This window comes from Echeneis naucrates, chromosome 4, assembly GCF_900963305.1.
Source record: "Echeneis naucrates chromosome 4, fEcheNa1.1, whole genome shotgun sequence".
Lineage (NCBI taxonomy): Eukaryota > Metazoa > Chordata > Actinopteri > Carangiformes > Echeneidae > Echeneis > Echeneis naucrates.
The window spans coordinates 18,908,573-18,936,182 of record NC_042514.1 but is presented as its reverse complement, the minus strand read 5'-3'; the positions used below and the strand labels follow the sequence as shown (position 1 = coordinate 18,936,182).

Genomic DNA, 27,610 nt, shown 5'->3' with positions numbered 1-27,610 from the left:
CTTAGCAAATGAAGGTAAGCTAACTCTTTGCTAAATGTAATTTCCCAACAGGTAGGATGTATTTAATTCGGTTGTACAACTTTGAAGAATCTTGTCCGCATGTACGGTAGTTAAGTTAGCTAGTCTGAAACTGGGACCACATTAAGCTATGATCTTGGTAACCTTAGCTAACTACCATGGTAGCATGGCAGGGGGAGGCCGTGTGAACGGGCTATATATTATCTTAAAGCCCGCGGGAAGCTCGGGACGTGTCTGATACTGGCCAAGGACGTCGGCGAGGTAGGTCTGATTTGATCATTTCCCCTTTCTGTGCCTCTGATATGTGCACATAAGCTACATGGTTAACTGTGAAATTTCGTCATATCAAAAGTTTTGATATTAAATCTCAGCATTTATTTTTCTGTGGTGTTTCTAAAGGGTAGGCGACTCAAGTATTTTTGGTGTAGATATTGAATGTTTGTCAATTCTCAAGTGTTTTGAAACGGTTAAATTCAGCACCAAATTTGTGTTACAAATGGCATCAATACAGAAAATTCTATGTTGAAATTATATAATTAATTTGGAACCACTTCTTAAATTTGTGACTTTAATATGTTGCGCTATTGTGTATTTCACAGAATGGATTGCCTGGTGGGAAATTTTAAAAAGATTCCCAAAAGAGCAGGCGTCCTACCAAAGCTCACCCAAAGATGACCAGGATGGTAAAACAGTCTTTCCTCAACATTCGATGCCACGCCTTGAAATTTCTTTTTTATTGTCACAAATACACCACCACATTTCTCCACCTTCATGCATATTGCTCCAAAGTGAAGGAGAGCAAAGCACAGTAGTGGGAGAGCTGAGTGAAGGATCAGGAGACGGAGATGAGAGTGGAAGAGGAAAAACCTAAAGGGAAGCACAGGCTATCAGGCTGGGACCCTAAATGGGTTGGAAAAAAAAAACCACACTGATAATGGTGAGTGTTGATTATTGATTAGCTTTTTTTTTTTTTTTTTTGCATAATATACATTTCAATGTATCAGTTAAATGAATAACAAATAAATTCAGTGTGTTTCTGCTGTAAGAGCAATGATCAATAATGCTACCTTACTCTGTCCCTATAGGAATTAATTTAATTTATTTTTTTTTACTTTTTACATTCAGCCTTTATCTGACATTGTATAGGTTATAATGGTTTTAAGGGAAAAAAACATTTTCAACTAACCAACCAATAAATAGGTTGTAAAAGTTAAATCTGCAGTCAAGTGTCCTTTGTTTACGCCACCACGGCCCCTCAGGGAGCCTGCCCCAACTGCTGAAAAAGTTCCTAAAGGCAATACTATGAAAGAATCATTGTTTTACTGCACATGTTTTTGATCTATTTCTATCTTATTTCTTTTGATAAATATTTTTAAGTTTTATTTTAGATTATATTCATTTATTATTAGTTTAGAAATTGCATGTTTAATTTTATGATTGCTTAGTATGTAGGACTTCTTTGCTTAAAATGTCTTTTTGTATTTTTGATATCTGAAAGTGGATACACAGCAAAAATCTATAAGGTCTGTGTGGTCAACCCCTTTGTTGCAACTTCTTGTTTTATGAATACAATTAAACATTAGCCTATGGAAATGTTCAATGTATTGTGTATTGCACATTCAGTGTAATGCACTTCATCTATGAGAGGTCATCTGGCTCATATGTATGTGTAGATCAACATGGCAGCTGTTAACAGTCACGACCAAAGTAAAAGGAGGCAGCAACAGTTCAGTCCTGTTTAATGTTCCACGTCACCCTTTCCCATAATTGAAAGGGTGATGTGGAACTGACTGGACATAATATATTTTGAGTTGTAATTAGTCTTAAACCACCCATAAAGTCTATGTCACCTTCTTTAAGGCATTTTACATCTTAGTGCAATGCAGCATGTTGTGCCTCATCCATGGGAGCCCCATCTTCCCAAAGATCCAAACAGCTACAGCCAAGGATGAAAAGTTAAAATATAAGAAAGAGATGTTATAGTTCATGTAAAAGTGATACTAAACTAAGGTAGGTTTTGGGTGGACCCAGTCCAAAATGACAAACAAAAGAAATCGAACTGAGGGAGAGGAAACTGACCTAAAACAAAAAGAACAAAACCAAAAAGGTTAACCTCCCTAATTAAGAAACGCAGGAGAAAATGGGTGAACAAAGCAAATGGTGGTCCAGCCCTACACAAAAACAAGCTTTACTGCTCATGTGGCTGTTTGGATGAAGCAGAGGATGCGCGATGTATGTCAATATGTACTTGATAATTCCTTCAATAGTCTCATATCTGAATATTATATCTGTCTCGAATGCCAACCCTCAGAGCCGAGGCAGCAGGAGGTGCACAAAGAGGTATTCCACAGGCTGCTGTTATGGCAGGGCTGCAGAGGTCACATAATGGGAGACAACGGTTCTCCCCAAACTTTCCTGAAACTGTGCAGGCAAGTCAAGGGCAACACCAGAAACCATAGCAACCTGCAAAACACGAGTTGGAATTTATAGGATGACAATCTAAGTTTGTTTGTATCCGTGAAAGGAACGTTAAATGTGACAGATTATGTGTAAAATAAATTTGATTCTTTTTCTTACAGGATTTTACTTCATCAAAGCAGTCAAACAGGCCAGTGTTCCAGGTTGTCAAGGGATATGCCATTGCCGATTCAACTTTACAGCAGAGAAGAATGAACATGAAAGTACAACCACAAATCAATTTTTTTCTCTGATCACTTTTGAGCACCTGGTGACATTCATCTGTACCTTTACAAATGCAAATTCATAATTTACACATTGTTAAACTCAGGGTGGTCGGCATAGTGGTTAGCGTTGTCACCCCACAATAAGAAGTTCCAGGCCTGGGGCCTTTCTGTGTGGAGTTTGTATGTTCTCCCTTTGTCTGTGTGGGTTTCCTCCCACCGTCCAAAGACATGCATGTTTAGGTTAATTGGTGATCTACCCCGCCCTCGCTCAATGTGAGCTGGGACCTGCGACTGAAGGTGAATGAATAAAACGTCAGAGCCTTTTTTGCTTCAGGTGCTGCGCATCATCTACCCATGTCGCTAAAGACTGTGACAAGCCAGTGCAATGTATGGAGTGTAACAGCGACAGACATCCTACAACACTACATCCAGGGCCAGCGCCATGGAAGGCAGATGTTCACCAGAGCGCTGCAAACCATGGCGGGGAGCAACAGCAGCAGCAGAGGGAGACTGGTCCATCAGTGATTTCCAAATATACAGAAATCTGTGGCACTTCGAAGTCATGCTCCAAAATCTGTCTTGTGCTGGTGTATCCTGCAGGGCAAAGAGACCGAGCTATGAAGACCTACGCTGTTCTTGATGAACAAAGCAACAAGTCACTGTGCAGGACAGAATTCTGTGACTACTTCGACATTAAAGGGGAAGGACCAACGTACACCCTGAAGACATGTTCAGGGGTGTTCGAGACTGCAGGAAGACGTGTCAGCAATTTCATTGTGGAATCACTAGATGGCATCACACAAATTCCCTTGCCTACTTTGATTGAGTGTGACATGCTACCAGATGAGAGGTCTGAAATACCATCATCAGAGGTAGCCAGACACTATCCTCATCTTGAGCACCTGGCGGACAAAATCCCACCGTTGGACCCAGATGCATCCATCCTCCTCCTCCTCGGGCGAGATTTGATCCAGGTGCACAAAGTAAGAGAACAATGTAACGGACCTCACAGCGCTCCGTTTGCCCAGCGGCTGGACCTTGGGTGGGTGATCATCAGTGACGTTTGCCTGGGAAGAGCGCACAGACCAACCAATGTCTGTGTCTTCAGAACCAGTGTGTTGGTGAGTGGGCGTCACTCTATTCTCAGCCCATGCACCAGCAGCCTTGTTGTAAAAGAAAAGATTGACAGCTTGGAGCCCCCCGACAGCTTCCCAAGTGTCTCTGCAGCCAGCCTCAACAATGACAGCTTGGGCAGTAATGTGTTTCAAAGAACACATCATGATGATAAGCTCGGGATGTCCATTGAAGACGAGCTGTTCCTGGACCTCATGGACAGAGAGGTGTACATGGATGAAGCTAACTGCTGGGTAGCACCCTTGCCTTTCAGGCCGAACAGGCCGCGTTTACCCAACAACAGACAGCATGCCATCAACCGCCTCATGTCCTTGCGCCGCATGCTGAGAAAAAACACCATGAAGGAACACTTCTTCAAATTCATGCAAGCCATGCTCGACTCAGACCAAGCAGAGCCTGCTCCAGTGCTAATGCCACACCAAGAACGCTGGTATTTACCAATCTTCGGTGTCTATCACCCTCAGAAAAAAAGACCAGATCCGTGTAGTTTTTGACTCTAGTGCCAAGCATGAGAACATCTCCCTCAATGATGTTCTTCTCCGAGGGCCTGACATGAACAATTCTTTGCTGGGAGTCCTGATGCGCTTCCGGAAAGAGCCTGTAGCAGTAACAGCAGACATTCAGCAGATGTTCTACTGCTTCATCGTAGAGGAAGACCATCGCGATTTCCTGAGATTTCTGTGGTATGAAGATAATGACCCCAGCAAGCGGATCACTGAATACCGTATGAAAGTCCATGTTTTTGGAAACTCACCTTCTCCTGCAGTAGCCATCTATGGCCTGAAAAGAGCAGCACTGCATGGAGAGAAAGAACATGGTGCCGAAGCTAAACAATTCATCATGAGGAACTTTTATGTTGATGATGGGCTGTCCTCATTTTCCACTGATGACGAAGCCATCACTGTCCTGAAAAGAACAAAGGAAATGCTAGCAGAGTCCAGCATCAAACTGCACAAAGTAGCATCGAACAGCCGTGCTGTGATGGATGCCTTTCCACCAGAAGAGAGGGCCAAAAACCTGGTGGATTTAGAGTTGACTGTGGACCCTTTGCCACCACAGCGGAGTCTAGGTCTTACCTGGCACCTGCAGCCAGACACATTCACCTTCCACGTATCCAGAGAACGAAAACCATTCACCCGAAGGGGAATTTTGTCGACTGTCAATGGCCTTTATGATATGCGGCACCTGTAACGATACAAGGAAAGGCCTTAGTCAGAGAGCTGTCCGCCGAACAAGCTGAATGGGATGTTCCTCTGCCAGCACTGAAGGAAGAACAGTGGAGACTATGGAATGACTCACTGTGTGAACTTGAACAACTTCAGATCGACAGACCATATATACCTGCTTCTCTGTGCTCCACAAGATACAGAGAACTCTGTGTCTTTTCTGACGCTTCTACTATGGCCATATCAGCAGTGGCATACCTGAAAACAGCAGACACGGAGGGAAACACTCATATTGGGTTCGTCATGGGGAAAATCGAAGCTGGCTCCACATCCTCCACACACCATGTCACGCTGTCAGGTTTAACCCACCTAGAACATTATTAAACATACAGGGAAGAAAGACAAAGGACAACAGCGCTCATTTTACTTGCAAGGAGAACAGACAGAGATGTGCTCAGTGACACTCTCTACCCGCTCTGGAGTATCTCTTCTGTTCTCCCCATTTTTATTTCCTTAGGGTGGTCCCTAGTTACGAAATCTTGCAGCTCTAAAGGTGAGAATACACAGCTGCAAGTAGTGAATGAATAGACGCTTGTTATATGATTTATATTCAAGTTATAAGTCACAAGAAACTCAAACACATTGAGGGTTAGTTTATGAACGAAGTAATCTCGCTTCGACATCCTCCTTTCTTCATAAATCTTCTTCGAAGGTCGTTGCTTCTTCTTCGGAGGTATGACCTCTGCTCCCGCTAATAAAAACACAGGTTTCTGCATTCTTGCAGGGTCAGTAAAAGTTGAGCAGTACTGTGATAATCACTTGATATACATTTATTCTAACATTTCCCTCCTGCTTATCACATTCTTGCTCAACTTCTCATATCACTCTGCTCAGTCACTTCATTAAGATTTTCAACTGCGAGATCATTTTTATGAGCACAAGTTTACACTTGGAGGTAATGTCTTTAACATTTATAATCTTTTTAACCTGAGAACAAATCCAGTACGTTTTTAATAGGGTCTTCTTCTCCACTACTCTCCTCGTCAGTTTGAGAATTACTATCCAGCAAGGGATACATTTGAGCCACTTTATCTTCCATGGGTGAAATTGCTGTAGTAATTAGACATTTAATAAGAGAACGCAGGCAGGGCACACAACAACATCCACACAAAGATAAGATTGCAGCAAACACTGCTATAGAGACCAAAACAGAGGACACTAGAGCTTTATATTTTCCAAAGACATCCATCCAGGAATCCCACATTGAGGTGTCAACCCCAGAGTATTCTTTCATCTTGCCATTGAGAGCTCGTAGTCCCTCTATGGCCTTAGTAAGGCTGCCATCAGCAGCTGTGTTGTTGGGGATGAACGTACAACACTGCTCTCTGAACATAGCACACACACCTCCTTTCTCAGCCAACAACATGTCCAGGGCTATCCTGTTCTGGAATGCCATGAGAGAAGTTGCAGACAACTGTCCATGTACCGCCTCGAAGCCGCTCTGTGTCCAATTACCTAACTTTTGAACATTGTAGTGGATGTAGTTGATCCTGTCTGCATTTTTATTAATTGTACACCACCAACATAAAAATGACTCAAATCCCGCTGCCACCTGATCTACTAATTTGTATTCATCCGGAACACCTCGTGGTACACCAATTGCATCAATATATGTAGGATCACCGTCTGATAACCAAGTTGCAGATCTTTTCTTGCGGTGCCATTGCTCAGGTAAAACACTAGACAAGTTAACAGTAAGTTCTTTAGCAGAGATAGGGTGTATGGACACTGGTAGTAATAGTGTTACTAAAGCACAAAATCCTTTCACATCTTTAGGCAATTTATCAAATAATCTGTCATCACCACACCACCACCAAATGTCCCCTCGAGGCACCGGTTTGAAATGTCCAGTCACAATTATTATCTCAGAGCACCATTCACTGGAGAGATTGCCTAAAAGCTTTCCACCTCCTGTTATATTTATACAAGTAAAGTTTCCAAATGCAACTCTTTTGGAAAATATAGGTTTCTCTTTTTCTGATATAGTGACTGGAAATACAAAATCCCACTTCGCACAAGTGATATTCGGATTAGTTTTGTTTATTACTTCCACAACACATTTTTTATCTATTGTTGCAGGTACTATTTGTAATATCGGCCTAGGACCCATACACACTACACAATCACCTTTAGTCGTATTTGCAGCTTGTTCTACCATAAGTAACCAGTTGTTGCTTTGTCCTGTAATACCTGTTATAACTTGAAACCATTCATCAACTTTTATCTCACCATCATGGTTAACAATTTGTATGTTAACAGCACTTTTGGGGCCAGTTGTGAGGCCTCCTATGATGTCATTTTTCTGTTCCGTTTGTCCTGCTTCAGCGGGAGTGGTTATATTAGGGCAGAGACACAAATGTACACAGGGGTCCTTAGCAGACTGTCTATATACTCAAAGGCTTAAAACATGACATGGGGCCTGTGTAGCATGATCTTCACTATTATCTTGTAAAGGAACTGCGGTGGTATTAAACTTCAAAATTATCTGATTATTATCTACACCAAGTTGTAATCGTTTAGTCCAGTTCTGTGCACGTGGATGGTACCCGTATGAACCATGTGACCATCCACTTCCACTATATGCAAACACTTGGCCCCATCTGTTCCCTCCAACATGCTGGTAAGCTCTATCTATTTTCTCAATTTTATCTTGTTGTGAGTCTAGGTAAAATATATACCCTTTCCACTGATCTGCTGCATATCCCCCCAGTTTAAATGAATTCCGGGGTATGTATACAGTGCTAACAAACTTATTTGCATTGTAACAGACAATTCAGTTATACATAATACAGTTCAGTTGTGGTTCTTTCTCCATTATGGGGACTGTTACATGGATTGTATGGCAGATTAGGCCATCGTCTTTGAACTGATCTTAAACTACGTCTGTTTCCTTCTTTCAGCTGATTTAGTGTTTGTACTGTATCTGTTCCATCCCCTCGGGGTGGCTTCCACAAGTGCCATATTAGCAGAAAGGTTATTATAAGGAATATAGTCACCAACCATCCTCTGATGGCCCGTGATAACCACTTAGGAGTCATTTTAGTCGAAAATCAATCTCCTCTACTTGGTTTGGTGTCTTGTAAAAACTTCACTGACTTTCAGGTCTATCCAGCCTCTAAACGTCTGGATCTACCCTATTATCAGTCTTTGGCTCACCTCCCCTATCGGAGCTTTCAACTGAAATGACCTTTTTACAGTGCGTTAAATGAATCCACGTTGATCTTTCTGCTATTTTTACGGCTGTAGGTGTGGTCAGCAGTACCTGATAGGGCCCTTCCCACTTGGGTGAATACCAGTACTTCTTCTTAATACTTCGTACCAGCACCCAATCTCCTGGTAGTACTAATTGGGCCTCCTGCTGAGAAACAGAAGGATTATTATCAACAGATGCCTGTTTTTGCTTTTCTAACATTTTCCTCATATAATCTGCCAAGTTAGCTTCATCATCAGATTCCCATTGATTTTTGAATTGTGGTAATCTATAAGGTCTTCCAAATAGCATTTCATACGGAGTTAGACCTATTGAGCTTGTAATGTTGATATACAGTTTCACTAGATCAAGACACTGTGTCCATGGTCTTCCTGTTTCTTCAATACATTTCTTTAATCTATTTTTATAGTTACATTTATTCTTTCTACCAGGCCTGCACTTTGAGGATGATAAGCACAATGATTCTTTAGATCGATATGGAACATTATTCCAATCTTTTTCACTATCTGATTTACAAAATGTGTGCCGTTATCACTATATATTTTCTCAGGAATTCCATGTCTTGGTATTATGTCTTTACACAGTGCCTTAGCTACTGTAATTGCATCTGGATGTTTCGTTGGAAAAAGCTCTATCCATTTTGAAAAAGCATCTATTATGACTAAACAGTATTTCTTTCCTTCACTTTGATTTAGCTCTATAAAGTCCATATGGATACTTTGGAACAGATATTGAGGTGTAGGGAATTGCCCTCTACGTGGCCTTAAATTCCCTTGAGGATTGTGTCTTGCACATGTTAAACATGATCTACAAAAAGTTTTTGAATAAGAGTTAAATCCATAAGTGGTATAATGCTGATGTATCTGTCCTACCATCCCTCCTGCTGAGACATGTGTCACACCATGGCTCAATATTGCCGCCCACTTATATAAATTTTTTGGTAGGATAGGTTTGCCGTTTGGTCATACATACATGTCGTTTTGTAACTTCGCTCCATTTTTTAACCATATATCTTTTTCAGATTGAGGACTTTGTTGTTGCATGTCTTTTAGTGTAGTGTCCTCTAAAGTTGTACATTCCTCCACAGTTAGCACTTGAACCTGTCCTGCTGCTGCTGCTTTTGCTGTTTTATCTGCAAATGCATTGCCTAAAGAAACTTCATCTGTGCCTGTCATATGAGCTGCACATTTACATATTGCAACGGCTTTTGGCAGCTGCACTGCTTGCAGCAGGCCTGATAACAATTCTGCATGAGTTACTGGTTTACCCGTAGAGGTAACCATGCCTCTGTTTTTCCAGTACTGTGCAAAAGTGTGTACTGTAGCGAAAGCATACTGGCTGTCTGTATAAATTGTGGCTTCCTTATTCTTCATCAATTTGCATGCTTCTGTTAATGCCACTAACTCTGCAGCTTGTGCTGAGTAGTGGGAGGGTAATTGTTCTGCTTTTAACACTGTGTTTCGTGTAACTACTGCATAGCCTGTCTGGGTTTTCCCTTGTTCATTCTTCTTTGAGGAACCATCTACAAATAACACTTCTCCTCTTTCTAATGGTTGATCTTTAAGATCTGCTCTACTTTTAGCTGTTTGTTCAGCTAATTCTTGACAATCGTGTTTCACTCCATCATCAGGTACTGGCAACAACGTTGCCGGGTTTAACGCCGTGCATCTCTCTATTGTTAAATGAGGTTGGGATAAGAGAACAGACATACACGACAAGTGTCTGGCTGGTGATAGAAAAGTCATATTAGTTTGTAATAATAGCGCTGAGACTGCATGTGGTACTTTTAGTACAAGTGGATGAAACAATACTATGGCTGCACCCGCTTCTACTGCCATAGATGCTGCTATGACTGCTCTGACACAGTGTGGTAGCACACAGGCCACACTATCTAGTTTTGACGAGAAATATGCAATTGGCTTCATTTTAGCACCATGCTGTTGCACCAGTACGGAAGTCATGAAGTGGCCTTTAAAGTCCACCATTTGAATAAAAAGTTTACTATAGTCTGGTAAAGCTAGCGCTGTACTGGACACCAACATTTGTTTTATCTTACAGAATGCTTCTTCTGACTCTCTGGTCCAGCATAAGGGCGAGGTCATCTTTAAATCTTCTTCATACATTAGCTTATTTAAAGGTGCGGTTATGTCTGCATAGTTTGGTACCCAGTTTCTGCAGTAATTTGTTAGGCCCAAAAATGACATAATTTGCCTTTTTGTTAATGGTTTGGGAGCTTGGAGGATAGCGGTTTTTCTGTCTTCCAGTATTGTTCTTCCTCCAGCACTCAAATTGTGTCCTAAATATTTCACTTGCGTCTTACATATTTGGAGTTTATTTTTATTTACTTTATGTCCTTCTTCTGCTAAATGTTTTAACGGGGCTAGTGTGTCTATTCTACATGTTTCCATATTAGGAGATGCCAACAAAACATCATCCACATAAATTAAAATTTGACTATTTTGTGGAAATTTTTTGTGAAACTTAGCCATACTAGCGCTCATTACCTGAGAGTAGATAGTAGGACTCTCACAATAACCTTGAGGTAATCTCGTATGTGTGTATCTTTGACTGTCAAAAGTGAATGCAAACCAAAATTGACTATCTCTATCCACTGGTACTGAAAAGAATGCATTGCTTATATCAACTACGGTAAATACCTTAGCGTCTGGCCTTAGTGTGTTTAATAGAGTATATGGATCTGGAACACATGGAGCTCTTTGTATTACAGCATTATTTACAGCTTGCAAATCTTGTACCATGCGCCATCCTACTGATGGTGCTTGTTTCCTTACGGGGAATATTGGTGTGTTACATGGAGAGTCTTCACATTTTATAATTACACCTGCTACTATTAAGTCATCAATTACTGGTTTTATTCCTTCATGTGCATCTTGCTTTAATGGGTACTGTTTCACACACGGTCTATATTCTGTCTTTGGTCTGATTTGTACAGGTAAGGCTCCTTTAACCAACCCAACATCAGTGGGTCCTTTAGACCATAGTTTTTCTGGTACACTTTTTGACATTTCTTCCTCATCATCAGTGAGTATCATTATGTTTCATGTGTTTTCTGAGTGCAGGTGTATTCCCTCTTGCACTGAGAATTGCCAGAACAAAGTCTTCCTAGTGAGGCCAGTGGATGCACTGGTCCACATTCCTGTTGAGGTCTCTTTCCAATCTGATGCTCTCTCTCCTCTATACACTATTTCTCCCAAATCTTTCCACTGCTGATTTTTACTTTTGTACAGAGAAACATGAGGCGGTGACCACAATTTTAACAGCTTCTTTAAATCTGGTGTCAACGTTATGCCTAAAACAGCAGTGCTTTCCCCGTCTGAATATATGTAATTTCCTGTGATTCTAGCTGGTGTTGCTTTTGCTAACCTCTTCTCATATTCCTTATCTGGTCCAGGTGTCTGCTTGTACCAGAGGGTTATGTGTAAGCTGTCTTTAGTCATTTGGTCCTGTAATCGCGATACAATTTTTTTGCCTTCTTTCATCAGTGCTGTAGCCGTTTCATGTGGAGGTCTATTTGGAACGTCAAGTGAGTAATAGTAATGTGGCTGGCCTGATCCCTGAATTACATAGAGATCCCCTTTTTCTATTTCCTCTCGTCTTTTTACTGCAATGTGTCCGTGAGGAGTGGGTATTAGTGCTAATCCTAACAATAACAACCCATCACGCCCTAAAAGATTTACTGGGCACTCCGGGAACAACAAAATAGACAGCTGACATGTCTGTCCTTGGGGGTCTCTCAACCACAATGGTTCTGACTCAGCTACTTTAGTTAACTTTCCACTAGCAGATCGCACAGTTACACTTTGATCACTGAGCTTAGCGTTTGGTATTATTTCTTTGCATGTTGTTCTACACGCCCCTGTATCACACAGGAAAACAATGCTTTTGCCATTCACATATAAAGTTACCTCTGGTTTTACTGTGTCTAATACTAGTAGGTCTTGGAGATTTAAAATCTCCTCTGCTCCTAACGAGTCCTCCTCATAAATTTTTTTATCTGATTTGCCTAGTCATTTAAATTTATCTAATCTTTGTGGACAGTTTCTGGCCATATGTCCCTCTTTTCCACAATACCAACACGCTCTAGAGTTTTGTTGATATCCTCCTCTGTATTTTCCTCCTCGGCCTCTGCCTCTAAAACCTCCTCTTCCTCTGTATCCACCACGTCCTTGGCCTCTGCCGCTATCCTGGTAGAACACCTCTCCCTCTTTTTCCTCTTCTCTCTCCTGATAAAACACTCCCCCTGTCTTTCCACTTTTCTTCTCCTTAATTACTTTTTCTGCATGGAGGGCATGGTTAACATAGTCCTCCATGGTTCCTGTAGCGAATCCTATGTAATGTTTATTAACCCAGCAACGTATTCCATCTCTTGATCCTGCATGGAGAGCATTTTTTAATTGTTGCTGGAATGCTCCATTTACATTCCCATCATCTTGCAATCCACTGTGGACTTTGAATTTAGTTGTCATTCTTATCTTATATTCTTCAAAGGTTTCATCCTCCTTTTGTTTTACTCTACCTATCTCAGTGTAATTAGCTCTATGTCTAAACCGTAAAGTAACTCCGTCATTTAGATTTCGTATGCGGTTACTCAACTCTGGATCATCATGAGCCAGGGGACGGCCATTTACGCCTAAAGGATTCCATAGGTCCCTGATATAGTGCCAGTCTGGTCCTAGTGCCTGCATCCAAACCTGTTGTACTTCTTGTCCGTTCAGGTGATAAGAACGTCGCAAATTTTCCATATCCTGAACGAACTGTGTGACATCCTCCTTATGGGAGGTTACTCCTTCTATGGCTTTCTTTACATCGTCTATAGTCCATGTCCTATAGACTAGAATGACAGGATCATTAAACTCATCAACATTTGGATTTGCTACCTCAATCATTGGATCAGTCCCTACCATCATCCTGTTGTATTACTGGCGGGGATTTCTCTCCCTGCGGAAAAAAGTTTTCCCATCATTTTGGACCAGTCTCCTACTCCTCCCCTAGATCGAGTATTTCTAAAGGTTTCTGTTGGTTCATCATATGGTGGTAATTCATTTAAGTCTGGGTAAAGTCCTGGTCCTGGTCCTGAGGGAGCTGTACCTGCAGCCCCCCCTTCTGCCCCTTGGCCTAAGTCTTGGTCGTCTGTAGGTCGTCTGTTAGGTCCTGTCTCATCATCTTCTTTTCTCTGATACATTAAGTCTTTTTCACAGTCTGTCTTTATTTTTTTGTCTGCATTCCTGCTCTTTCTGTTTTTTCTTTTTCTCTCCTCTTTCTCTCTGTTCTGCTATTTTCATCCTGTACTCTGTTTCTTCATAACCTTCCTGCTTCATTTTTTTTTTATTTTTCTTAGTTTTTCTTATAATACTTTCTTGCAATACACTTATCTTTTGTGTATTTAATTTTCCTTCAAAATTGTGTTTTACAATCCATCTGTCTAATTTTTTATTTTTACATGGATCCTGTTGTTCTATAAATTTCCAATCTTGACACTGCAATTTATCTCTTGGTTTTTCTTTACTCGACCCCTTTCCCATTTTATTAATTTGACTCGACCTTTGCAACACTTAGGGTATTCTAGAGGTCGATTTTTCATCAGTGGAGTAGTCTCTCAAATTCCTGTTGTGGTAATTCTCACTTCAACTCTTTCGAGTGGAGAATTCTTGCCTTTGCATCCACACCAGTTGACTACTTACAAATCCCACTGTTTTATATGAGACGAAATACCTAGTGGTATGTCAATCTCCTTTCACACTCACATTCACTGTCCTACTCGGACATTAAGGGTGCACACCAGGACTCCGGCATCCTCTACTGAGACTCCCTTGGTCTCTTTCTCTGGGACTCCCTTGGTCCCCTTCTCTGGGACTCCCTTGGTCCCCTGAGACTCCCTTGGTCTCTCTTATTCTTTACCTGCCAGTGTCTAGAATATTCAGGGCTTGTTCATGCGCAATGACCCCTAGTCATTCGCTGTGGCCACTCACTCTTTTTAAGTCAAGACTCAACTCACCTCCGTTGTCTTTCCCCTCTCGGAATCCCGTCAACCTTTGGATCCCAGCTGGCGGGCCGATACTCAGTCCGGGAAAGGGTTTATTTCCGGACTCACTGTTTTAGGAGTCCGCCGTGGCCACGGTTTTCCTGTAATCCACCCGCCCGCTGGAATCCTCCGGTCTGTTGGTATCCGGCTCAAAGGACCAAATTAATGTCAGGTTTAACCCACCTAGAACATTATTAAACACACAGGGAAGAAAGACAAAGGACAACAGCGCTCATTTTACTTGCAAGGAGAACAGACAGAGATGTGCTCAGTGACACTCTCTACCCGCTCTGGAGTATCTCTTCTGTTCTCCCCCTTTTTATTTCCTTAGGGTGGTCCCTAGTTACAAAATCTTGCAGCTCTAAAGGTGAGAATACACAGCTGCAAGTAGTGAATGAATAGACGCTTGTTATATGATTTATATTCAAGTTATAAGTCACAAGAAACTCAAACACATTGAGGGTTAGTTTATGAACGAAGTAATCTCGCTTCGACATCCTCCCTTTCTTCATAAATCTTCTTCGAAGGTCGTTGCTTCTTCTTCGGAGGTATGACCTCTGCTCCCGCTAATAAAAACACAGGTTTCTGCATTCTTGCAGGGTCACTGGGATTGCCCCCTCCTGGTCAGCACTGGACATACTAGAGGAGGGAGCATAATATGGTTTAAGAAGATTGACATGGAACAGTTTTACAGGTTTCCTATGACCAGGGGTTGAAATCAATAATTTTCATCTGAAATACGTTTAACTACTGTATAAGGACCTGAAAACTTGGCCTGAAAGGGTGAACTCACCAACGGACAGAGAGCCAAAACTTGATCACCAGCTCTAAACTCATGCACCTCAGCTGATGACTGGTTATGCCTGATCCCTAGGAGTTTCAACACTTGGGCCAAAAGGTGGTCAGAAAAATTAGAACCCTGGTCACTCCGGATGACTCTGGGATTACCAAACGCAGGTATGAACTGTGTTAGAGCTTTAGCCACAGTCCTTAAAGTTATTGTGTGTAAAGGATAAGCTGCCGGATACCTGGTGCTTTGACACATAACAGTCAGCAAATACTGGCAACCGGACCTCGCACGGGGCAGCGGCCCCACACAATCAATCAATCATTAGGTACTCAAATGGCTGACTCATTAGCGGAATTGGCCAATTGAACGTCCCCCAGAGTCTCAGGACGTTCAGCTGTGAAGAGGAGAGAGCTCACAGCTGCTTTTCATACTCCCCGGGGGACGCAGGTAGACGTCACTGTGACATCGAAGGGGTGAGGGAGGGAGGGATGTCAACCAGTGCACACGCTGATTTGTAAAACACTAAACAAACTTGTATATATTAGACACAGATTGTGTCACAATTGCTTAAACACAACCATCAGGTGTACAAACACATGACTGCTTAATTGTAGACAGACCAATCAGGTTAGAGGACTATAAAAAGGCAGCAGGTGAGTTCACCTGTCTTCAACCAAAATGGAATGAGTAAGATGAGGAAGAGTGAGAATGAGAGGAGGAGGTTGTGCCAGAGGCTGAGATAGAGGCAGACTTAGCGGAAGAGGAAGACCTGAAGCAGGAATACAGGCTCTAAGAAGGAGAGGACTGAATTTGTCAAATGAACTTCAGGCAACATTAGCTGACCATGTGGTGAACCACGGACTGACACTGAGGGAGGCTGGACTGTTCAGCCAAATCTCAGCAGATATACATCTGTGATCAGGACATTTTGACAAGAAAACAGGTAAAAACAAATCTCTCTATAAACTTAATGAGCTACTTAGTATGTACCATATCAGCACTGTTGATGCTGGTTCCTGTGACATTTTACAACAGGTTACATGTATTTCTTTCCACATAGGATTCAGGGGCGAGAGCGACAAGGAGGAAGGGGGCCTATCTTCACACCAGAGCAAGACAGAGCAATCATAAACATGGTTCTGTCCAATAATACAATAAGGCTCAGAAGTTCAAGTCCACATCATTGGCGACAATGCCAGTTTCAAAAGTGTTCATTGGGTCTCTCTATCAACACTGGCACTCCTGGAAAGAAAGAGTCAACTTCAAATGAAACAACTCTATCGAGCACCTTTTGCACAGAATTCAGAGTCAAACAGCTGCGGCATGAGTATGTGGAGGTACAGTATGTATTGTTCACTTGCACAGTGCACACGTAACCTAAATTCACTGCGTGTTAGAGCCATGCTGAAGTACACAATCTTGTCTCTCACTGCATTACAGATGGATGCTGACAAATTCCTGCATGAGTTCATCTACATTGATGAGGCAGGGTTCAACCTCAGTAAAGCAAGAAGGAGAGGCAGAAATATCATGGCCACAGGACTATAATCGCTGTCCCGGGGCAGCGTGGGGGTAACATCACCCTTTGCGCTGCCATTACACAGAATTGGGTCCTCCTCCCTCAAGCCAATAAGCGCACACCTCACATTGTAACATTTCTGGATCAATTGCACAACATCACAGTGAACCAGATGCAATACATTGTCATCTTGGACAAACTGGGCCCTCTATTTAAAGTTGTGCTTAAGCAATTGAAGGGGGGGGGGGGGACAAAAAGTGATCACTCCTGCAGGATTTTCATTTTGCCTGCAATGTGAATGATGATGAGGCCATTAGTTTTGTGTCACAATTGTTGTTGCAGGTGGTGGTGGAATGGGGACCCAAATGCAGGAGTCACAGATTGGGTACTGAGGTGAAAAATACTTTAATGGCAAAGAAAAAAAAAAAAATAAAAAAAAAAACTACAAAATAACAGACAGAGGGACGACAGGTAGACAAACACAGGCAGGAGTCAGGAAAGAGGGCAGGCAGGCCATATGAGACAAGCAGAGAGACACGGGCAGAGACAACATGTGATCAGGGACAAGGATCCAACAGACTAAACAGGACTTAAATACACAGTGACTAGACAAGACACAGGTGATTAGGTCACATTAGGAGCTGTGTCACAAGCAAAAATTAATCACAAGATTTTCAAAATAAAACAGGGCATGAACACAAAACTCAATCCCTGACAGTTATGAGCACAGTTAAAAGTATTTTGAGGTGATTATTCAGTTTTGTAACTAGATTCAAGTGTTTCGAGAATGTAGTTTGAAAAATTGGTTTGTGTTCAGTTTTGTGAAAAAGGTAGTTTAAAAAAATGTTTTAGCAATTGTGAAAAACTAACGAAACAAATGTTTTATCCGATTAATCGATGGAATTTTTGGTAGAATACTTGATTACTAAAATGTTCAATAGCAACAGCCCTACACCACAATGTGCAGTATTGAGTGTTTTATGTTCTTCATTTCTTTCTAAAATGATTTAGAGACCCAACAGATCCCCCCACGAGCAAGCACTTGGAAAAAGGGGCAAGGAAAGACTTCCTTTAAGAGGCAGAAACCTCAGGCAGAGCCAGACTCAGGGGGGCAGCTATCTGCCTCGGGGGGGGGGTTATTTTTAAACCAACTCTATTTTACTCATTTTCAGAGACAGGTTTAATCACATCTTTCTGTCACTTTGCATCACAAACGCACAAATTGATCAGAGCAGCTGATCGCAGAAGAGGAGCTGGTCCTCCTCCACTGAGCACAGGACCAGACCCTGAGTCCAGGCCTCTTTCAACTGGTCCAGGTCTTGCATTTCTCTGTAATATTTAAAATCAGTCAGCATTCTGGCTTTCCTGCTGAACAGGTGGACCGAGTTAGTGTCCACATTGTCCTCAACCTTCCTCTTCCTGGAGACGTAGATGGTCATTTTTGACTGTTTCAAGATGAATTTGATCATCGGGCTCTTGTTTTTGGTGGCCCTCCTTTACCTGAGTCCCAGGATGAAGGTCTGGAGAGGGAACACCTTTCTTCCTTTCCTGAGCAGTTTGTCCAGCAGGGAGAACAGGGGGCGAGGCGAGGACACTGGGAGAAACAGTGGAAGACTGTTTCTACAACACCACAGAAGGGACACTTGTTGAGGATGGAGATGAAGGTGTTGACTGACAGGATCCCATGCAGAAGTCACTGCCACTGAAGGTTGGCCACCTTTTTGGTGAGTGGAGGTTTGTAGAGGCTCCTCCACTCAGGCCGGACCTCCTCACTTAGGCCCAGGTGAGCTCTCCAGAGGGAGTCAGCTCTCTGCAGCTTCTTCCTGTTCAGTCACTCCACCATCAGCACTGACAGGACTTTACCTCTGGCCTCTCTGAGGCTCATCTCTGACCGACTGCCTGAACTTTGACCCCCACCAGACCACCAGGGATGGACACTGGGGGGGGGGGGGGTCGTCACACCAGCACTGTAGTCTGTCAGCAGGAGCAGCTCCTCCAGTGGTCCAGTGCAGCTTGTCCCAGAAGAAGTCCACCAGGACTGCTAGGATCCTGGAGAGCAGAAAATTGGAGAGGAGGGGGTCAACACAGGCCAGCTTAAACATAAACACCAGATTGTTATCACTAGTGTCCATCCTCTGTATGACATGCTGGGCAAGAGCCAGCCCCACCTCCTCAGTCTGCCCTGTGTGGTTTCTAAGGCTCCGTCCCAGTTCTTAAAAACAGTTCATCACCTAAAAACACAGGTACTTTAACCCTCCCGACCTCCAACACAGCCCCCCTGGTAAGACCAGCTCATTTAGAGGGTCTTTTTTTTTTTTTTACTATCAAAACTTCACTCTGGCTGAAGACAGTTTGTTAAAAAGTGCCACATTCTCCTCTAAAACACAAATGTCCCTCTGTGTGTTTAAAATCACTATTATGTCGTCAGCGTACACTGACGGCTTTACTGCTGTGGGACATCCGGGGAAGACCACCCCTGCCAGCCCCTCCCCCTCCCTCCCTGCTGCACCCCCCTGTGGACCGGTAAAGGTGCAGCCAGACCAGGCCCTGAACCGGGGGCTGCTGCTGTGACTAGATCCTGACTGCTGGAGAATGTCTGGGAGAGAAGTAACTCTCTGAGCTGCTCTAGGTCGGCCCACACCGACAACAGGGTCTGGCTAGCTCACTTAATCTCACCTCCATATGTCGAAAACAAACTGCATTTTGACATTTAGCGTTATCACTAAAGGAAGTTGAGAAGGAAACTAAACATGAAACACAGAGCAGCAGAGGGGGAAAAAGTGAGAGGCCATTGGTAATCACTAAGTTATGTTAGCTTCAAGAGATGTTCAAGAGTTTCAGTCGGAGGCTGAACGAGGCAGATGACACCATCCACAACTGTTGGGGGCGGGGTGCAGACATATATACACAAGAAGTGTTACATATATATGTTTTCTTTTTTAAAAGACAGAAGTTTATACTTACATCTGATGTAGGCACTTGTGTCCTGGGGGGTGACCCCGGGATGTCCTCAGCTCCTCAGCCTCTGTCAGAGGTGGTGGTGGCAGCTCCACTCATTTTTCAGGCCTCTGCCTTCTTTCTGTTGGCTAAGCAGTCTCTTTTTTTTTTAAATGAGTAGATTTTATTTTCGTTCGTGTACACATGCCACTTTTTGAATTACTTCAATAAAAATGGGTAAACATTGTATGTGTTCATTTACTCAGTGGGCTATTAAATGAGATGACGTTAAAACATTTTATTAGGGGTTTAAATGAATATTTACTTTGTTTAATAGCTTAAGTCAATTTAAAAAAAATGAAATGAAAATCAAAGTGATGTACATCATAGCCCAGCAAAATATCCCTTTTGGAATGATATTTTGATATTTAATTTTGAACTGCTTGCAAGTACAGTTCTCATCCTGATGAACTGTACATGAATGAAAAGAGGTTATTCCCATTTATATTTCTAACCGTAAGCTACGATCTCTTACGGTTATCCACGTATGGCTCAACCTCCTGCCCCAATCACCTTTCACTATACTGACGGTTTATTCCAGCACAAAAGGCTTCATACCATCTTCCCACAGGCCCCTCCCTTCTCCCTGCTTCTGGGGGAGACCTGGGGGGTATTCTAGGTAGGAGGTTCAACAAACTCTGAGTCTAACCCTGAACTCTGAGATGGGAAAGTCTGAATATCCGGTTCCAGAACAGCTGATGTGAGTTGGTTCAATCAACTCTGAGTATGTCGACCTTGAGACAACCGGGAAAAAAAAAGATGCAGTTATATCAACCCGATGGAGTTGGAGGTGTTAATGCAGGCCCATGGAGAGGATGAGCACATGTTTCACCGCTGCAGCAGCAAAGGAGAAACAGCATGATAAAAAATGACTACCCAAGTGAACGAGTAGGTTTGGATGCACTCTTTGATTGATTTGACATTGAAGTGTTTATTCTGTGAAACAGAATCAGGTTGGGGGCAGAGGAGGGATGGGGGGGGGGGGGGGGAGCGGCGGAAGGGGGGAGAAAGAGAGAAGGGAGAAGGGGCAGAAAGAAAGGGGGAACGAAAGGGGGGGAAGGGGGAAGGGAAGAGGGGGAAGAGAGGGGGAAGAAAGGGGGGAAGAAAGGGGGGGGGAGGGGGGGGGGGAAGAGGGGGAAGAGAGAGGGGGGGAAGAAAGGGGGGAAAGAAAGAGGGGGGGAAAAGGGGGAAAGAAGGGGGGGGGGGAGAGAGGGGGAAAGAAAGGGGGAAATGGAAAAGAAAGGGGGGGAAGAAAGGGGGAAAGAAAAGGGGGGGGAAAGGGGGGAAAGAAAGGGGGGGGAAGGGGGGGGAGAAGAGAAGAGGGAGAAAAGAGAGGGAGGGGAAAGGAGGGGGGGGAGGGAGGAAAGAGAGGAGAAAAGGGGGAAAAGGGGAAGGAAAGGGAAGAAGAGAAAGGGGAGAAGAAAGGGGGGGGGAGGAAGGGGGGAAAAGGGGGAGAGGAAGGAGGGAAAAGGAAAAGAAGGGGAGGGGAAGGAAGGAACAAGTAAAAAAGGGGAAAAAAGGGGGGGAAAGGGGAAAGGAGGGGGGTGGAGGGAGAAGGTTAAAAGAAGGAAGGAGGGAAAAAGGGAAAAGGGGGGGGGAAAGGGGGGAAAGAGGGGGAAAGAAAGGGGGGGGAAAAGGGGGAAAGAAAGGAGGGGGAAAGAAAGGGGGAAAGAAGAGGGGGGGAAAGAGGGGAAAGAAAGGGGGGGGGGAAGGGGGAAGAAAGGGGGGGAAAGAAAGGGGGGAAAGAAAGGGGGGGAGAGGGGGGCCAGAAAGGGTGTGGACAGGAAGAAAGAGTTGGGGGGAACGAAAAGGGGGAAAGAGAGAGAGAGAGAGAGGAGAGAGAGCGAAGGAGAGAGAGATTACAAACAAACAAACAAACAAGAAACTAAATTTTACTAATAGTTTAATTAACTATTTTTTTAAACTGAGCCCCTAAATAAAAAAACAACAGCTCAGCCAGGCGCCTGGTCCGGTTCGCCTCCCAGATTCGTCCAACTACAGGAGAAACAGCAGTCCTCCTGTACTTGTCTCTTCTGGGAGGCTTTTCAGGACGAGCCTCAGATCGTCAAGTTGACACAGAGGCCCCCACCGACAGCGCCCCTTACCGAAAGGCACCGTCAGTGACTCTCAGGCCGGAGACTGAGCGCCCCCAGAGTCTCAGGGACGTTCCGCTCTCCCCTGTGGGGAGATGTGAAGAGGAGACAGCTCACAGCTGCTATTTATACTCCCCGGGGGAGGCAGGTAGACGTCACGGTGACATCGAAGGGGTGAGGGAGTTGGACGTCACTGTCACTCTAATCGCTGATGATTGGTCGAAAACATTGGAACTCGCACCTGATTGGCTGCTGCCCCATGTGCCCGAATCTTAGTGAGCGGGATGGCGGGAGCTATCAGAGATGGAGAGATGACGGCAGAAAAGGGTGGAGCTGCTGTAAACTGCTGCGTTTAGATGCGGAGCTGGCCAGAAAGTCATCACGTGACAGTGTCCACAAAACCAGAATCATAATCAAATGTCTTTCAAACGACGTGCAGTTGTCATGGAGACTAATCTCGTAGGTCCGGTGCTTGAAGACACAATGACGTCACACGCCCTCCCTCAGAGCATCAGAGCTGCCTGCCAGTCTGTCTGAGCTCAGCTAACGTCCTTTCAGTAAAGCAGCATGGACATCGGTCACATTTGAAACAATAACAAGGTGTAATTGCATGACTTTAGTGACAATCACGGCTTAAGACGTGAAAGTGGGTGTTATGGGGCTCTGCCTCCCTGTTTGTGAGGATGTCTGGATATATCGGTGGAGTCCTGGCTGCTCAAACTGTTTTATTGTTTTTTGAACTGTGGTTTGTCTCTGCAGCAGTGATCACTACACACAAGGGTGGCTGGCAGCAGCGCAGCAGCAGCAGCAAACAGGCAGGTCAGGGAGGCTATTGTAACATCTGGCCACCGCTACAGATGGAAACTGGCCTTCTGGCTATCTGGTACATATTTACTGAAGAGTCATTAATATGTATCACAGTGAAATAGTAATTCAAATAAATAAATAGAAAAGATTGTAGTAAATGCCACAGTTATGAAAGGAATCATTTTTTAAACAACCTAATTGAAATGTATTTGAGATCATTTGTCTAACTTTAATCCTTTTTGGCTGCAGGTCACCTGTGTTACCATTTATTTTGTCACAGTGAAGCACTGATTTGACTCTTCTCATACATAAAATACTATAATATTAGATACTGTATCAGAGAGGCTGTGGCATCTGCATTGAGCACATTATAATTCTGATTTCAAAGGGATTTGGAAATGACTTGCTGAGGAATTACTTTGAGAACAGTAGCCAAAAGCAAGGTAAATAAGTGTATTTATGTGATTATGTATAACAAAATATTCTATTGTATGGGAGTGTATTGCTCTGATTCTGTGACATGGAACTTATTTTTACCATTTAGTATTCAGATGATTTGCTACAGCTGTATTTAACTAAAAATATATTGCCCATTAGCGAACACCCCTCCTTGTACAGTCAGGTTCTGCTGCATGTTTGTGACTTTGTTGACATGAGATAAATGCGGCTCCTCGAACAGGACACATAGCTTTGCAACCCTCCTGAGTTATAACAAGACTGTCTACTCAATCAGGTAAGACTTTTAGTTTTTATCTTAATAGTAAAGTTAAAGCTTTATCTTACTGCTGCAGAAACTAAAGATAACAACTCAGAACTGGTACATTGTACCTTGTACAGACAAAACCCTACCCTGCAACAAAATACAAAAAAGATGGGGCGTTTAAGGCTCAGGAAGTTCTTTAATATATAGAGGGTGGATTATTTCAACAGTCTTTGGACAGGAACTCCAAATTGTTCTCTCTATAACTGCAGGTGATGAGCTGTTGACATACTTTTGTATAAATGCACTGTATGCTAATAAAAAGTGTTATATGAATGTGTGAACATATACATGGCCATGACCTCATGTAAAGCATTTTGAAGGGCCAATAAAACAATCAAACAAAAAAGAAACATGCAGTGCATTTACCTGTTTTCAAATACAGACAGCACTTTTGCTGGAACTGGTATTATTGCTCTCATTTTAATGCTTATTTACAGTACAGGCCAAAGTTTGGACACATTTTCTGTTCATTTGAATGAGAGGGTGTGTCCAAACTTTTGTCCTGTACTGTATTTAGATTAAGGAGATGTCTCACTTATTTACTCTTTAATCAGACATGAACAAGTTGTTCTAAAGTTAAGTGAAACTGCAAAATTATTTATGTGTTCTGCTACCTAAACCTAATGTATCTCCTAAAGAAGAAGTGGATTTTAAGGAGACTACACCTTTAAAAATAGACAATTAACTAAAGGTGCATTTATCAGGTGAAGAACCAAATAGCTACAGAATAGAGAAACTAATTCCAGGTGGGTTTTTTTGCTGTTGAAAAAAGAAATGGGAGGAGAACATTGCATTGTACTGATATGAAGCTAATTTCAACATTTACAGTAAACGATACACTTTTAATTTTAATTCCTATCCATGTGAAAGATTCATCTCTGAAATAATGAGAAAAGGAACTCTGATATTGAGGAGGGCCTTTAAATAATTTGTAATTCAGCACTAACAAGAAAAAAATAAAATAAAACAGCACTCCTCTCAATGAAATAAGAAAAATTATTAGGTCTTGATGCTCTTTAAGTTGAATTTAAAAAATATTTTTTTGGATATTCAAAATACTTTTTAGGTTATGCTTAAAGAATATATTAGACAGAGAGAAATGAGTACAGCTATGAATGAAGGCATTGTTTCTCTGAGAGCAAAACCAGATAAAGACATTTTATAAGTAAACAATAGGTGGCTTAACACTCTTATCTATTTATTACAAATCTAGACTCTACCTTATGCAAATAGATTAAAAAATTGAATAATATTGTTGCTGAAACTTAGGCTTTGTCTGAAGTTGACATATCAGTAATGATATTGACAGAGGTGGAAATAGTCCTGAAAATTTGTACTCAAAACATGTACTGTTACATTTGTTAAATTGGACTCAATTACAAGTGTTAAAAATACTTCAGTAAAAGTAGAAAGTACTCTTCTCAAAACTACTCAAAGTATCAATTACTTTATAACTGATATACTGTTTACAAGGAATTTTGTTTGACAAAAATGCACAGAGCAGCTTAAACCTTTCCCAATACACTGCGAACAACAGGAAGGTGTCCTAACTCTTAGGACATCAATAGCATTTTCTGTCACACTTCACTTTCTGAACCTTTTGATCAGTTTCAGTAAGAGCTGGTTTTCCAAGTCTCTCCAGACTTCATTTGGTATGAGTATTATGAGGAGCGTAAAGAGGTGTAAACACACGGCACACACTGACATATGAATAGCTCCACTGACTCCACAAGTCACACCATTCCAGTCAGCCTCAATTTATCCAACTGTGATACTGTTGAAGGACTCCAATAAGCAGGAATAATAAAATAGAAAGGCAAAATTACATAAATACTGCACACAAAATAACCTATGTGGGTTTTGCACAAAACTGCAAGAGATTAGAGTGAAGTCATTTTAATGGATTTTATATGTTTGCAGCTGTTTTGATATTTACTAGTGAAAAGTGGGTTACATCATGCTGACAAAAGCAAATATGGACGGATCTGAGAAACTCTCTGCTGCTCACAAGAGATGAGAATTCATGGGAATAAATCACAATATATTAGTGGTGTGTGTCTTTATTTCTCGCCCCCCCACATATGGTTTGCTTTAATGTCTGAGATGTGTGTGTGGTTGGGACGAGAGAGAGAGCCCACAAAACGATGGTCACCACAGTTGCAGACTGAAGTCTACCGGGTCAGGTATTGGTCCTTTAACTAGTGATGACTGACTTATCAACTGATCACAGTGATTGACAAGCTGGACCAAACGGCTTGATGGTACTTAATTAAAGGTGAAATATATTACTATTATTTTGAATTAAATTTTGGCAAATTAGATTTCATTATTTGTCGTCCCCTTCACTGGAGCCTGTGCGACTCTCATCCGCTTTGAGCGGTGATCATTTTATACTATATATATATGGGATTCAAACTTCCCAGCAGCAGTTTTTTTTTTTCTGCTTCCGAGTACACTAAAATGCAATATACCTACACTTATACTCTTACTTTACTTCTACAAATAATTTCTAAAAATAATTGCTTTGTCTACTTACCGCTTTCACAAAATGTATCGCTAAAGATGTGAACTCTGAACCCCTGTGGCTGCCGCAGGCAAAAATGGACAGCATTACAAAATATCATTGACAAGAGCGTCTGTCAATAACGGATGCCGCATTGTGATTGGTCAATATAATAGTTGGGTGGATTTAACGCAGTCGGGGGGGGGGAGCCACCGAAGACTTAGCAAATGAAGGTAAGCTAACTCTTTGCTAAATGTAATTTCCCAACAGGTAGGATGTATTTAATTCGGTTGTACAACTTTGAAGAATCTTGTCCGCATGTACGGTAGTTAAGTTAGCTAGTCTGAAACTGGGACCACATTAAGCTATGATCTTGTTAACCTTAGCTAACTACCATGGTAGCATGGCAGGGGGAGGCCGTGTGAACGGGCTAATATTATCTTAAACCCGGGGAAGCTCGGGACGTGTCTGATACTGGCCAAGGACGTCGGCGAGGTAGGTGATTTGATCATTTCCCCTTTCTGTGCCTCTGATATGTGCACATAAGCTACATGGTTAACTGTGAAATTTCGTCATATCAAAAGTTTTGATATTAAATCTCAGCATTTATTTTTCTGTGGTGTTTCTAAAGGGTAGGCGACTAAGTATTTTTGGTGTAGATATTGAATGTTTGTCAATTCTCAAGTGTTTTGAAACGGTTAAAGCAGCACCAAATTTGTGTTACAAATGCATCAATACAGAAAATTCTATGTTGAAATGATAATTAATTTGGAACCACTTCTTAAATTTGTGACTTAATATGTTGCGCTATTGTGTATTTCACAGAATGGATTGCCTGGTGGGAAATTTTAAAAGATTCCCAAAAGAGCAGGCGTCCTACCAAAGCTCACCCAAAGATGACCAGGATGGTAAAACAGTCTTCCTCAACATTCGATGCCACGCCTTGAAATTTCTTTTTTATTGTCACAAATACACCACCACATTTCTCCACCTTCATGCATATTGCTCCAAAGTGAAGGAGAGCAAAGCACAGTAGTGGGAGAGCTGAGTGAAGGATCAGGAGACGGAGATGAGAGTGAAGAGGAAAAACCTAAAGGGAAGCACAGGCTATCAGGCTGGGACCCTAAATGGGTTGGAAAAAAAAACCACACTGATAATGGTGAGTGTTGATTATTGATTAACTTTTTTTTTTTTTTTTTTTTTTGCATAATATACATTTCAATGTATCAGTTAAATGAATAACAAATAAATTCAGTGTGTTTCTGCTGTAAGAGCAATGATCAATAATGCTACCTTACTCTGTCCCTATAGGAATTAATTTAATTTATTTTTTTTACTTTTTACATTCAGCCTTTATCTGACATTGTATAGGTTATAATGGTTTTAAGGGAAAAAAACATTTTCAACTAACCAACCAATAAATAGGTTGTAAAAGTTAAATCTGCAGTCAAGTGTCCTTTGTTTACGCCACCACGGCCCCTCAGGGAGCCTGCCCCAACTGCTGAAAAATTCCTAAAGGCAATACTATGAAAGAATCATTGTTTTACTGCACATGTTTTTGATCTATTTCTATTATTTCTTTTGATAAATATTTTTAAGTTTTATTTTAGATTATATTCATTTATTATTAGTTTAGAAATTGCATGTTTAATTTTATGATTGCTTAGTATGTAGGACTTCTTTGCTTAAAATGTCTTTTTGTATTTTTGATATCTGAAAGTGGATACACAGCAAAATCTATAAGGTCTGTGTGGTCAACCCCTTTGTAGCAACTTCTTGTTTTATGAATACAATTAAACATTAGCCTATGGAAAGTTCAATG

General features: G+C 42.1%; 2 long non-coding RNA genes across 2 annotated transcripts in view; one reads left to right on the top strand and one right to left on the bottom strand.

Moving 5' to 3' along the window:
• On the top strand, positions 1-2,917 carry LOC115042205 (uncharacterized). The gene is made up of 3 exons (XR_003840663.1): positions 1-279; positions 618-955; positions 2,598-2,917. It is a non-coding gene; the product is annotated as an uncharacterized LOC115042205 (long non-coding RNA).
• LOC115042206 (uncharacterized) overlaps positions 2,462-27,610 on the bottom strand; it is a 39,168-nt gene continuing 14,019 nt past the window's right edge. The window contains exons 2-3 of the long non-coding RNA XR_003840664.1: positions 2,596-2,670; positions 2,462-2,481 (exon numbers count right to left, since the gene is read on the bottom strand). This is a non-coding gene — a long non-coding RNA (uncharacterized LOC115042206). The remainder of the gene's footprint in view (positions 2,482-2,595; positions 2,671-27,610) is intronic.